Source organism: Salmo salar, chromosome 03, assembly GCF_965601325.2.
Source record: "Salmo salar chromosome 03, fSalSal1, whole genome shotgun sequence".
In the NCBI taxonomy this organism is placed as follows: domain Eukaryota; kingdom Metazoa; phylum Chordata; class Actinopteri; order Salmoniformes; family Salmonidae; genus Salmo; species Salmo salar.
Genome location: NC_138293.1, coordinates 9,849,755 through 9,862,348, shown reverse-complemented (window position 1 = coordinate 9,862,348; position 12,594 = coordinate 9,849,755). Strand labels below are relative to the sequence as shown.

The 12,594-nt window shown below is 41.7% G+C and overlaps 15 non-coding genes across 15 annotated transcripts; 8 read left to right on the top strand and 7 right to left on the bottom strand.

Moving 5' to 3' along the window:
- Window positions 1-1,144: 1,144 nt before the first annotated feature.
- trnak-uuu (transfer RNA lysine (anticodon UUU)) lies at window positions 1,145-1,217 on the bottom strand. Its single transcript has one exon. It is a non-coding gene; the product is annotated as a tRNA-Lys (tRNA).
- A 166-nt stretch (window positions 1,218-1,383) lies between these two features.
- Window positions 1,384-1,455, top strand: trnaw-cca (transfer RNA tryptophan (anticodon CCA)). Its single transcript has one exon. It is a non-coding gene; the product is annotated as a tRNA-Trp (tRNA).
- A 1,161-nt stretch (window positions 1,456-2,616) lies between these two features.
- trnak-uuu (transfer RNA lysine (anticodon UUU)) lies at window positions 2,617-2,689 on the bottom strand. The gene has a single exon. It is a non-coding gene; the product is annotated as a tRNA-Lys (tRNA).
- Window positions 2,690-2,855: 166 nt separating this feature from the next.
- trnaw-cca (transfer RNA tryptophan (anticodon CCA)) lies at window positions 2,856-2,927 on the top strand. The gene has a single exon. It is a non-coding gene; the product is annotated as a tRNA-Trp (tRNA).
- A 1,160-nt stretch (window positions 2,928-4,087) lies between these two features.
- On the bottom strand, window positions 4,088-4,160 carry trnak-uuu (transfer RNA lysine (anticodon UUU)). Its single transcript has one exon. It is a non-coding gene; the product is annotated as a tRNA-Lys (tRNA).
- A 166-nt stretch (window positions 4,161-4,326) lies between these two features.
- On the top strand, window positions 4,327-4,398 carry trnag-ccc (transfer RNA glycine (anticodon CCC)). Its single transcript has one exon. It is a non-coding gene; the product is annotated as a tRNA-Gly (tRNA).
- A 1,160-nt stretch (window positions 4,399-5,558) lies between these two features.
- trnak-uuu (transfer RNA lysine (anticodon UUU)) lies at window positions 5,559-5,631 on the bottom strand. The gene has a single exon. It is a non-coding gene; the product is annotated as a tRNA-Lys (tRNA).
- Window positions 5,632-5,797: 166 nt separating this feature from the next.
- Window positions 5,798-5,869, top strand: trnaw-cca (transfer RNA tryptophan (anticodon CCA)). Its single transcript has one exon. It is a non-coding gene; the product is annotated as a tRNA-Trp (tRNA).
- A 1,160-nt stretch (window positions 5,870-7,029) lies between these two features.
- On the bottom strand, window positions 7,030-7,102 carry trnak-uuu (transfer RNA lysine (anticodon UUU)). The gene has a single exon. It is a non-coding gene; the product is annotated as a tRNA-Lys (tRNA).
- A 166-nt stretch (window positions 7,103-7,268) lies between these two features.
- On the top strand, window positions 7,269-7,340 carry trnaw-cca (transfer RNA tryptophan (anticodon CCA)). Its single transcript has one exon. It is a non-coding gene; the product is annotated as a tRNA-Trp (tRNA).
- Window positions 7,341-8,500: 1,160 nt separating this feature from the next.
- Window positions 8,501-8,573, bottom strand: trnak-uuu (transfer RNA lysine (anticodon UUU)). The gene has a single exon. It is a non-coding gene; the product is annotated as a tRNA-Lys (tRNA).
- Window positions 8,574-8,739: 166 nt separating this feature from the next.
- On the top strand, window positions 8,740-8,811 carry trnaw-cca (transfer RNA tryptophan (anticodon CCA)). The gene has a single exon. It is a non-coding gene; the product is annotated as a tRNA-Trp (tRNA).
- A 1,150-nt stretch (window positions 8,812-9,961) lies between these two features.
- On the bottom strand, window positions 9,962-10,034 carry trnak-uuu (transfer RNA lysine (anticodon UUU)). Its single transcript has one exon. It is a non-coding gene; the product is annotated as a tRNA-Lys (tRNA).
- A 166-nt stretch (window positions 10,035-10,200) lies between these two features.
- trnaw-cca (transfer RNA tryptophan (anticodon CCA)) lies at window positions 10,201-10,272 on the top strand. Its single transcript has one exon. It is a non-coding gene; the product is annotated as a tRNA-Trp (tRNA).
- Window positions 10,273-11,671: 1,399 nt separating this feature from the next.
- trnaw-cca (transfer RNA tryptophan (anticodon CCA)) lies at window positions 11,672-11,743 on the top strand. Its single transcript has one exon. It is a non-coding gene; the product is annotated as a tRNA-Trp (tRNA).
- The last annotated feature ends 851 nt before the right edge of the window (window positions 11,744-12,594 follow it).

Genomic DNA, 12,594 nt, shown 5'->3' with positions numbered 1-12,594 from the left:
ATCTCTACCTTCTTTAAACAGCGAAGTCAATGAATCAACACAAGTACCAATGTGGCTTACAGTACAAACCTCGAACGAAAACAACCAAACCAATTCTGCTTTAGATGACAATTGTCTCTCATAAAAGCCTGGCACACTGCAAATTCCCAGATCAGATGATGCTGTGTGATTGATTGACAGGCTTAAATCAGTCTTCGAACACGGATTTGAACTTCTTATGGCTTAGGGGAAGTGATTCGACATCTGGATGAGAAGAGTGCCCAAAGTAAACTGCCTGTTACTCAGGCCCAGAATCTAGGATATGCATATAAATGGTAGATTTGGATAGAACACACTTTAAAGTTTCCAAAACCGTTCAAATGATGTCTGTGAGTATAACAGAACTGATATGGCAGGTGAAAATCTGAGGAAGATCCATCCGGGAAGTGGGATTTCTTTTGATGTGGGAAGTTTTCAATTGAATGCCTATTGAGTTTCTAATGGGTTAGGACCCAGATTGCAGTTCCTATGGCTTCCACTAGATGTCAACAGTCTTTAGACATTGTTTCAGGATTGTTTTCTGAAAAATGAAGAAGAATGAGACCTTCTGTCAGTGGACTGAGGAAGCATGCAGTGCTGGTTTGCGCACATGACCAAGTGCGTGCCCGTCGTTGTTTTTCCTTTCTATTGAATACGCTATTGTCCGGTTGAAATATTATCGAGTATTTAGACAATTGCCAACCTGAAGATTAATTATAAAAATCGTTTGACATGTTTCAACAAACTTTACCGGTACTGTTCGGACGTATTCGTCTGCGTGTTTTGACCGCCTTTGAGCCAGTGGATTACTGAACACAACGCGCCAACAAAACTGAGTTTTTGGGATATAAAGAGGGACTTTATTGAACAAAACAAACATTTATTGTGTAGCTGAGACTCTTGTGACTGCAACCAGATGAAAATCTTCAAAGGTAAGTGATTAATTTGATGGCTATTTCTGACTTTCGTGACTCTATATGATTGGAGAATGTTTGTATGCTTTTGGAAGAGGGGAGCTGTCCTCAGATAATCGCATGGTATGCTTTCGCAGTAAAGCCATTTTTAAATCTGACCAAATGCAAGTATGGAAAGACTGCCTACTGAAGGAAGGTGAACATTGAAGCAGCGCCCAAACAGGGACTTGAACCCTGGACCCTCAGATTAAAAGTCTGATTCTCTACCGACTGAGCTATTCGGGCTCTGCAGTTACTTATTTTCATACACCTAACCTGTCGGGCAGAGGCACGTGCTGACGAGGGGGCATTGTCAGATAATACATTTCCCAAGAGATCCAGGCCTCCATTCCAAATGATACAATCAACGAAATCTGAACTAGGCATCCCCTCCAAAGATGCGTTTTGTCTAGACCTCGTGGCGCAACGGTAGTGCGTCTGACTCCAGATCAGAAGGTTGCGTGTTCAAATCACGTCGTGGTCAGTGTTTTTATGTGTGAAATCTCTACCTTCTTTAAACAGCGAAGTCAATGAATCAACACAAGTACCAATGTGGCTTACAGTACAAACCTCGAACGAAAACAACCAAACCAATTCTGCTTTAGATGACAATTGTCTCTCATAAAAGCCTGGCACACTGCAAATTCCCAGATCAGATGATGCTGTGTGATTGATTGACAGGCTTAAATCAGTCTTCGAACACGGATTTGAACTTCTTATGGCTTAGGGGAAGTGATTCGACATCTGGATGAGAAGAGTGCCCAAAGTAAACTGCCTGTTACTCAGGCCCAGAATCTAGGATATGCATATAAATGGTAGATTTGGATAGAACACACTTTAAAGTTTCCAAAACCGTTCAAATGATGTCTGTGAGTATAACAGAACTGATATGGCAGGTGAAAATCTGAGGAAGATCCATCCGGGAAGTGGGATTTCTTTTGATGTGGGAAGTTTTCAATTGAATGCCTATTGAGTTTCTAATGGGTTAGGACCCAGATTGCAGTTCCTATGGCTTCCACTAGATGTCAACAGTCTTTAGACATTGTTTCAGGATTGTTTTCTGAAAAATGAAGAAGAATGAGACCTTCTGTCAGTGGACTGAGGAAGCATGCAGTGCTGGTTTGCGCACATGACCAAGTGCGTGCCCGTCGTTGTTTTTCCTTTCTATTGAATACGCTATTGTCCGGTTGAAATATTATCGAGTATTTAGACAATTGCCAACCTGAAGATTAATTATAAAAATCGTTTGACATGTTTCAACAAACTTTACCGGTACTGTTCGGACGTATTCGTCTGCGTGTTTTGACCGCCTTTGAGCCAGTGGATTACTGAACACAACGCGCCAACAAAACTGAGTTTTTGGGATATAAAGAGGGACTTTATTGAACAAAACAAACATTTATTGTGTAGCTGAGACTCTTGTGACTGCAACCAGATGAAAATCTTCAAAGGTAAGTGATTAATTTGATGGCTATTTCTGACTTTCGTGACTCTATATGATTGGAGAATGTTTGTATGCTTTTGGAAGAGGGGAGCTGTCCTCAGATAATCGCATGGTATGCTTTCGCAGTAAAGCCATTTTTAAATCTGACCAAATGCAAGTATGGAAAGACTGCCTACTGAAGGAAGGTGAACATTGAAGCAGCGCCCAAACAGGGACTTGAACCCTGGACCCTCAGATTAAAAGTCTGATTCTCTACCGACTGAGCTATTCGGGCTCTGCATTTACTTATTTTCATACACCTAACCTGTCGGGCAGAGGCACGTGCTGACGAGGGGGCATTGTCAGATAATACATTTCCCAAGAGATCCAGGCCTCCATTCCAAATGATACAATCAACGAAATCTGAACTAGGCATCCCCTCCAAAGATGCGTTTCGTCTAGACCTCGTGGCGCAACGGTAGCGCGTCTGACTCCAGATCAGAAGGTTGCGTGTTCAAATCACGTCGTGGTCAGTGTTTTTATGTGTGAAATCTCTACCTTCTTTAAACAGCGAAGTCAATGAATCAACACAAGTACCAATGTGGCTTACAGTACAAACCTCGAACGAAAACAACCAAACCAATTCTGCTTTAGATGACAATTGTCTCTCATAAAAGCCTGGCACACTGCAAATTCCCAGATCAGATGATGCTGTGTGATTGATTGACAGGCTTAAATCAGTCTTCGAACACGGATTTTAACTTCTTATGGCTTAGGGGAAGTGATTCGACATCTGGATGAGAAGAGTGCCCAAAGTAAACTGCCTGTTACTCAGGCCCAGAATCTAGGATATGCATATAAATGGTAGATTTGGATAGAACACACTTTAAAGTTTCCAAAACCGTTCAAATGATGTCTGTGAGTATAACAGAACTGATATGGCAGGTGAAAATCTGAGGAAAATCCATCCGGGAAGTGGGATTTTTTTGATGTGGGAAGTTTTCAATTGAATGCCTATTGAGTTTCTAATGGGTTAGGACCCAGATTGCAGTTCCTATGGCTTCCACTAGATGTCAACAGTCTTTAGACATTGTTTCAGGATTGTTTTCTGAAAAATGAAGAAGAATGAGACCTTCTGTCAGTGGACTGAGGAAGCATGCAGTGCTGGTTTGCGCACATGACCAAGTGCGTGCCCGTCGTTGTTTTTCCTTTCTATTGAATACGCTATTGTCCGGTTGAAATATTATCGAGTATTTAGACAATTGCCAACCTGAAGATTAATTATAAAAATCGTTTGACATGTTTCAACAAACTTTACCGGTACTGTTCGGACGTATACGTCTGCGTGTTTTGACCGCCTTTGAGCCAGTGGATTACTGAACACAACGCGCCAACAAAACTGAGTTTTTGGGATATAAAGAGGGACTTTATTGAACAAAACAAACATTTATTGTGTAGCTGAGACTCTTGTGACTGCAACCAGATGAAAATCTTCAAAGGTAAGTGATTAATTTGATGGCTATTTCTGACTTTCGTGACTCTATATGATTGGAGAATGTTTGTATGCTTTTGGAAGAGGGGAGCTGTCCTCAGATAATCGCATGGTATGCTTTCGCAGTAAAGCCATTTTTAAATCTGACCAAATGCAAGTATGGAAAGACTGCCTACTGAAGGAAGGTGAACATTGAAGCAGCGCCCAAACAGGGACTTGAACCCTGGACCCTCAGATTAAAAGTCTGATTCTCTACCGACTGAGCTATTCGGGCTCTGCATTTACTTATTTTCATACACCTAACCTGTCGGGCAGAGGCACGTGCTGACGAGGGGGCATTGTCAGATGATACATTTCCCAAGAGATCCAGGCCTCCATTCCAAATGATACAATCAACGAAATCTGAACTAGGCATCCCCTACAAAGATGCGTTTTGTCTAGACCTCGTGGCGCAACGGTAGCGCGTCTGACTCCCGATCAGAAGGTTGCGTGTTCAAATCACGTTGTGGTCAGTGTTTTTATGTGTGCAATCTCTACCTTCTTTAAACAGCGAAGTCAATGAATCAACACAAGTACCAATGTGGCTTACAGTACAAACCTCGAACGAAAACAACCAAACCAATTCTGCTTTAGATGACAATTGTCTCTCATAAAAGCCTGGCACACTGCAAATTCCCACATCAGATGATGCTGTGTGATTGATTGACAGGCTTAAATCAGTCTTCGAACACGGATTTTAACTTCTTATGGCTTAGGGGAAGTGATTCGACATCTGGATGAGAAGAGTGCCCAAAGTAAACTGCCTGTTACTCAGGCCCAGAATCTAGGATATGCATATAAATCGTAGATTTGGATAGAACACACTTTAAAGTTTCCAAAACCGTTCAAATGATGTCTGTGAGTATAACAGAACTGATATGGCAGGTGAAAATCTGAGGAAAATCCATCCGGGAAGTGGGATTTTTTTGATGTGGGAAGTTTTCAATTGAATGCCTATTGAGTTTCTAATGGGTTAGGACCCAGATTGCAGTTCCTATGGCTTCCACTAGATGTCAACAGTCTTTAGACATTGTTTCAGGATTGTTTTCTGAAAAATGAAGAAGAATGAGACCTTCTGTCAGTGGACTGAGGAAGCATGCAGTGCTGGTTTGCGCACATGACCAAGTGCGTGCCCGTCGTTGTTTTTCCTTTCTATTGAATACGCTATTGTCCGGTTGAAATATTATCGAGTATTTAGACAATTGCCAACCTGAAGATTAATTATAAAAATCGTTTGACATGTTTCAACAAACTTTACCGGTACTGTTCGGACGTATACGTCTGCGTGTTTTGACCGCCTTTGAGCCAGTGGATTACTGAACACAACGCGCCAACAAAACTGAGTTTTTGGGATATAAAGAGGGACTTTATTGAACAAAACAAACATTTATTGTGTAGCTGAGACTCTTGTGACTGCAACCAGATGAAAATCTTCAAAGGTAAGTGATTAATTTGATGGCTATTTCTGACTTTCGTGACTCTATATGATTGGAGAATGTTTGTATGCTTTTGGAAGAGGGGAGCTGTCCTCAGATAATCGCATGGTATGCTTTCGCAGTAAAGCCATTTTTAAATCTGACCAAATGCAAGTATGGAAAGACTGCCTACTGAAGGAAGGTGAACATTGAAGCAGCGCCCAAACAGGGACTTGAACCCTGGACCCTCAGATTAAAAGTCTGATTCTCTACCGACTGAGCTATTCGGGCTCTGCATTTACTTATTTTCATACACCTAACCTGTCGGGCAGAGGCACGTGCTGACGAGGGGGCATTGTCAGATGATACATTTCCCAAGAGATCCAGGCCTCCATTCCAAATGATACAATCAACGAAATCTGAACTAGGCATCCCCTACAAAGATGCGTTTTGTCTAGACCTCGTGGCGCAACGGTAGCGCGTCTGACTCCAGATCAGAAGGTTGCGTGTTCAAATCACGTTGTGGTCAGTGTTTTTATGTGTGCAATCTCTACCTTCTTTAAACAGCGAAGTCAATGAATCAACACAAGTACCAATGTGGCTTACAGTACAAACCTCGAACGAAAACAACCAAACCAATTCTGCTTTAGATGACAATTGTCTCTCATAAAAGCCTGGCACACTGCAAATTCCCACATCAGATGATGCTGTGTGATTGATTGACAGGCTTAAATCAGTCTTCGAACACGGATTTGAACTTCTTATGGCTTAGGGGAAGTGATTCGACATCTGGATGAGAAGAGTGCCCAAAGTAAACTGCCTGTTACTCAGGCCCAGAATCTAGGATATGCATATAAATGGTAGATTTGGATAGAACACACTTTAACGTTTCCAAAACCGTTCAAATGATGTCTGTGAGTATAACAGAACTGATATGGCAGGTGAAAATCTGAGGAAAATCCATCCGGGAAGTGGGATTTTTTTGATGTGGGAAGTTTTCAATTGAATGCCTATTGAGTTTCTAATGGGTTAGGACCCAGATTGCAGTTCCTATGGCTTCCACTAGATGTCAACAGTCTTTAGACATTGTTTCAGGATTGTTTTCTGAAAAATGAAGAAGAATGAGACCTTCTGTCAGTGGACTGAGGAAGCATGCAGTGCTGGTTTGCGCACATGACCAAGTGCGTGCCCGTCGTTGTTTTTCCTTTCTATTGAATACGCTATTGTCCGGTTGAAATATTATCGAGTATTTAGACAATTGCCAACCTGAAGATTAATTATAAAAATCGTTTGACATGTTTCAACAAACTTTACCGGTACTGTTCGGACGTATTCGTCTGCGTGTTTTGACCGCCTTTGAGCCAGTGGATTACTGAACACAACGCGCCAACAAAACTGAGTTTTTGGGATATAAAGAGGGACTTTATTGAACAAAACAAACATTTATTGTGTAGCTGAGACTCTTGTGACTGCAACCAGATGAAAATCTTCAAAGGTAAGTGATTAATTTGATGGCTATTTCTGACTTTCGTGACTCTATATGATTGGAGAATGTTTGTATGCTTTTGGAAGAGGGGAGCTGTCCTCAGATAATCGCATGGTATGCTTTCGCAGTAAAGCCATTTTTAAATCTGACCAAATGCAAGTATGGAAAGACTGCCTACTGAAGGAAGGTGAACATTGAAGCAGCGCCCAAACAGGGACTTGAACCCTGGACCCTCAGATTAAAAGTCTGATTCTCTACCGACTGAGCTATTCGGGCTCTGCATTTACTTATTTTCATACACCTAACCTGTCGGGCAGAGGCACGTGCTGACGAGGGGGCATTGTCAGATAATACATTTCCCAAGAGATCCAGGCCTCCATTCCAAATGATACAATCAACGAAATCTGAACTAGGCATCCCCTCCAAAGATGCGTTTTGTCTAGACCTCGTGGCGCAACGGTAGCGCGTCTGACTCCAGATCAGAAGGTTGCGTGTTCAAATCACGTCGTGGTCAGTGTTTTTATGTGTGAAATCTCTACCTTCTTTAAACAGCGAAGTCAATGAATCAACACAAGTACCAATGTGGCTTACAGTACAAACCTCGAACGAAAACAACCAAACCAATTCTGCTTTAGATGACAATTGTCTCTCATAAAAGCCTGGCACACTGCAAATTCCCAGATCAGATGATGCTGTGTGATTGATTGACAGGCTTAAATCAGTCTTCGAACACGGATTTGAACTTCTTATGGCTTAGGTGAAGTGATTCGACATCTGGATGAGAAGAGTGCCCAAAGTAAACTGCCTGTTACTCAGGCCCAGAATCTAGGATATGCATATAAATGGTAGATTTGGATAGAACACACTTTAAAGTTTCCAAAACCGTTCAAATGATGTCTGTGAGTATAACAGAACTGATATGGCAGGTGAAAATCTGAGGAAAATCCATCCGGGAAGTGGGATTTTTTTGATGTGGGAAGTTTTCAATTGAATGCCTATTGAGTTTCTAATGGGTTAGGACCCAGATTGCAGTTCCTATGGCTTCCACTAGATGTCAACAGTCTTTAGACATTGTTTCAGGATTGTTTTCTGAAAAATGAAGAAGAATGAGACCTTCTGTCAGTGGACTGAGGAAGCATGCAGTGCTGGTTTGCGCACATGACCAAGTGCGTGCCCGTCGTTGTTTTTCCTTTCTATTGAATACGCTATTGTCCGGTTGAAATATTATCGAGTAATTAGACAATTGCCAACCTGAAGATTAATTATAAAAATCGTTTGACATGTTTCAACAAACTTTACCGGTACTGTTCGGACGTATTCGTCTGCATGTTTTGACCGCCTTTGAGCCAGTGGATTACTGAACACAACGCGCCAACAAAACTGAGATTTTGGGATATAAAGAGGGACTTTATTGCACAAAACAAACATTTATTGTGTAGCTGAGACTCTTGTGACTGCAACCAGATGAAAATCTTCAAAGGTAAGTGATTAATTTGATGGCTATTTCTGACTTTCGTGACTCTATATGATTGGAGAATGTTTGTATGCTTTTGGAAGAGGGGAGCTGTCCTCAGATAATCGCATGGTATGCTTTCGCAGTAAAGCCATTTTTAAATCTGACCAAATGCAAGTATGGAAAGACTGCCTACTGAAGGAAGGTGAACATTGAAGCAGCGCCCAAACAGGGACTTGAACCCTGGACCCTCAGATTAAAAGTCTGATTCTCTACCGACTGAGCTATTCGGGCTCTGCATTTACTTATTTTCATACACCTAACCTGTCGGGCAGAGGCACGTGCTGACGAGGGGGCATTGTCAGATGATACATTTCCCAAGAGATCCAGGCCTCCATTCCAAATGATACAATCAACGAAATCTGAACTAGGCATCCCCTACAAAGATGAGTTTTGTCTAGACCTCGTGGCGCAACGGTAGCGCGTCTGACTCCAGATCAGAAGGTTGCGTGTTCAAATCACGTTGTGGTCAGTGTTTTTATGTGTGCAATCTCTACCTTCTTTAAACAGCGAAGTCAATGAATCAACACAAGTACCAATGTGGCTTACAGTACAAACCTCGAACGAAAACAACCAAACCAATTCTGCTTTAGATGACAATTGTCTCTCATAAAAGCCTGGCACACTGCAAATTCCCAGATCAGATGATGCTGTGTGATTGATTGACAGGCTTAAATCAGTTTTCGAACACGGACTTTAACTTCTTATGGCTTAGGGGAAGTGATTCGACATCTGGATGAGAAGAGTGCCCAAAGTAAACTGCCTGTTACTCAGGCCCAGAATCTAGGATATGCATATAAATGGTAGATTTGGATAGAACACACTTTAAAGTTTCCAAAACCGTTCAAATGATGTCTGTGAGTATAACAGAACTGATATGGCTGGTGAAAATCTGAGGAAAATCCATCCGGGAAGTGGGATTTTTTTGATGTGGGAAGTTTTCAATTGAATGCCTATTGAGTTTCTAATGGGTTAGGACCCAGATTGCAGTTCCTATGGCTTCCACTAGATGTCAACAGTCTTTAGACATTGTTTCAGGATTGTTTTCTGAAAAATGAAGAAGAATGAGACCTTCTGTCAGTGGACTGAGGAAGCATGCAGTGCTGGTTTGCGCACATGACCAAGTGCGTGCCCGTCGTTGTTTTTCCTTTCTATTGAATACGCTATTGTCCGGTTGAAATATTATCGAGTAATTAGACAATTGCCAACCTGAAGATTAATTATAAAAATCGTTTGACATGTTTCAACAAACTTTACCGGTACTGTTCGGACGTATTCGTCTGCGTGTTTTGACCGCCTTTGAGCCAGTGGATTACTGAACACAACGCGCCAACAAAACTGAGTTTTTGGGATATAAAGAGGGACTTTATTGAACAAAACAATCATTTATTGTGTAGCTGAGACTCTTGTGACTGCAACCAGATGAAAATCTTCAAAGGTAAGTGATTAATTTGATGGCTATTTTTGACTTTCGTGACTCTATATGATTGGAAAATGTTTGTATGCGGGGCGCTGTCCTCAGATAATCGCATGGTATGCTTTCGCAGTAAAGCCATTTTTAAATCTGACCAAATGCAAGTATGGAAAGACTGCCTACTGAAGGAAGGTGAACATTAAAGCAGCGCCCGAACAGGGACTTGAACCCTGGACCCTCAGATTAAAAGTCTGATGCTCTACCAACTGAGCTATTCGGGCTCAGCATTTACTTATTTTCATACACCTAACCTGTCGGGCAGAGGCACGTGCTGACGAGGGGGCATTGTCAGATAATACATTTCCCAAGAGATCCAGGCCTCCATTCCAAATGATACAATCAACGAAATCTGAACTAGGCATCCCCTCCAAAGATGCGTTTTGTCTAGACCTCGTGGCGCAACGGTAGCGTGTCTGACTCCAGATCAGAAGGTTGCGTGTTCAAATCATGTCGTGGTCAGTGTTTTTATGTGTGCAATCTCTACCTTCTTTAAACAGCGAAGTCAATGAATCAGCACAAGTACCAATGTGGCTTACAGTACAAATCTCGAACGAAAACAACCAAACCAATGCTGCTTTAGATGACAATTGTCTCTCATAAAAGCCTGGCACACTGCAAATTCCCATATCAGATGATGCTGTGTGATTGATTGACAGACTTAAATCAGTCTTCGAACACGGATTTCAACTTCTTATGGCTTAGGGGAAGTATTTTGACGTCTGGATGAGAAGCGTGCCCAAAGTAAACTACCTTTTACTCAGGCCCAGAAGCTAGGATATGCATATAATTGGTAGATTTGGATAGAACACACTGTAAAGTTTCCAAAACCGTTCAAATGATGTCTGTGAGTATAACAGAACTGATATGGCAGGTGAAAATCTGAGGAAAATCCATCCGGGAAGTGGGATTTTTTTTGATGTGGGAAGTTTTCAATTGAATGCCTATTGAGTTTCTAATGGGTTAGGACCAAGATTGCAGTTCCTATGGCTTCCACTAGATGTCAACAGTCTGTTTTCTGAAAACAGTCTTGTTTTCTGAAAAATGAAGAAGAATGAGACCTTCTGTCAGTGGACTGAGGAAGCATGCAGTGCTGGTTTGCGCACATGACCAAGTGCGTGCCCGTCGTTGTTTTTCCTTTCTATTGAATACGCTATTGTCCGGTTGAAATATTATCGAGTATTTAGACAATTGCCAACCTGAAGATTAATTATAAAAATCGTTTGACATGTTTCAACAAACTTTACCGGTACTGTTCGGACGTATTCGTCTGCGTGTTTTGACCGCCTTTGAGCCAGTGGATTACTGAACACAACGCGCCAACAAAACTGAGTTTTTGGGATATAAAGAGGGACTTTATTGAACAAAACAAACATTTATTGTGTAGCTGAGACTCTTGTGACTGCAACCAGATGAAAATCTTCAAAGGTAAGTGATTAATTTGATGGCTATTTCTGACTTTCGTGACTCTATATGATTGGAAAATGTTTGTATGCTTTTGGAAGAGGGGCGCTGTCCTCAGATAATCGCATGGTATGCTTTCGCAGTAAAGCCATTTTTAAATCTGACCAAATGCAAGTATGGAAAGACTGCCTACTGAAGGAAGGTGAACATTAAAGCAGCGCCCGAACAGGGACTTGAACCCTGGACCCTCAGTTTAAAAGTCTGATGCTTTACCGACTGAGCTATTCGGGCTCTGCATTTACTTATTTTCATACACCTAACCTGTCGGGCAGAGGCACGTGCTGACGAGGGGGCATTGTCAGATAATACATTTCCCAAGAGATCCAGGCCTCCATTCCAAATGATACAATCAACGAAATCTGAACTAGGCATCCCCTCCAAAGACATGTTTTGTCTAGACCTCGTGGCGCAACGGTAGCGTGTCTGACTCCAGATAAGAAGGTTGCGTGTTCAAATCACGTCGTGGTCAGTTTTTTTATGTGTGCAATCTCTACCTCCTTTAAACAGCGAAGTCAATGAATCAACACAAGTACCAATGTGGCTTACAGTACAAACCTCGAACGAAAACAACCAAACCAATTCTGCTTTAGATGACAATTGTCTCTCATAAAAGCCTGTCACACTGCAAATTCCCAGATCAGATGATGCTGTGTGATTGATTGACAGGCTTAAATCAGTCTTCGAACACGGATTTTAACTTCTTATGGCTTAGGGGAAGTGATTCGACATCTGGATGAGAAGAGTGCCCAAAGTAAACTGCCTGTTACTCAGGCCCAGAATCTAGGATATGCATATAAATGGTAGATTTGGATAGAACACACTTTAAAGTTTCCAAAACCGTTCAAATGATGTCTGTGAGTATAACAGAACTGATATGGCAGGTGAAAATCTGAGGAAAATCCATCCGGGAAGTGGGATTTCTTTTGATGTGGGAAGTTTTCAATTGAATGCCTATTGAGTTTCTAATGGGTTAGGACCCAGATTGCAGTTCCTATGGCTTCCACTAGATGTCAACAGTCTTTAGACATTGTTTCAGGATTGTTTTCTGAAAAATGAAGAAGAATGAGACCTTCTGTCAGTGGACTGAGGAAGCATGCAGTGCTGGTTTGCGCACATGACCAAGTGCGTGCCCGTCGTTGTTTTTCCTTTCTATTGAATACGCTATTGTCCGGTTGAAATATTATCGAGTAATTAGACAATTGCCAACCTGAAGATTAATTATAAAAATCGTTTGACATGTTTCAACAAACTTTACCGGTACTGTTCGGACGTATTCGTCTGCGTGTTTTGACCGCCTTTGAGCCAGTGGATTACTGAACA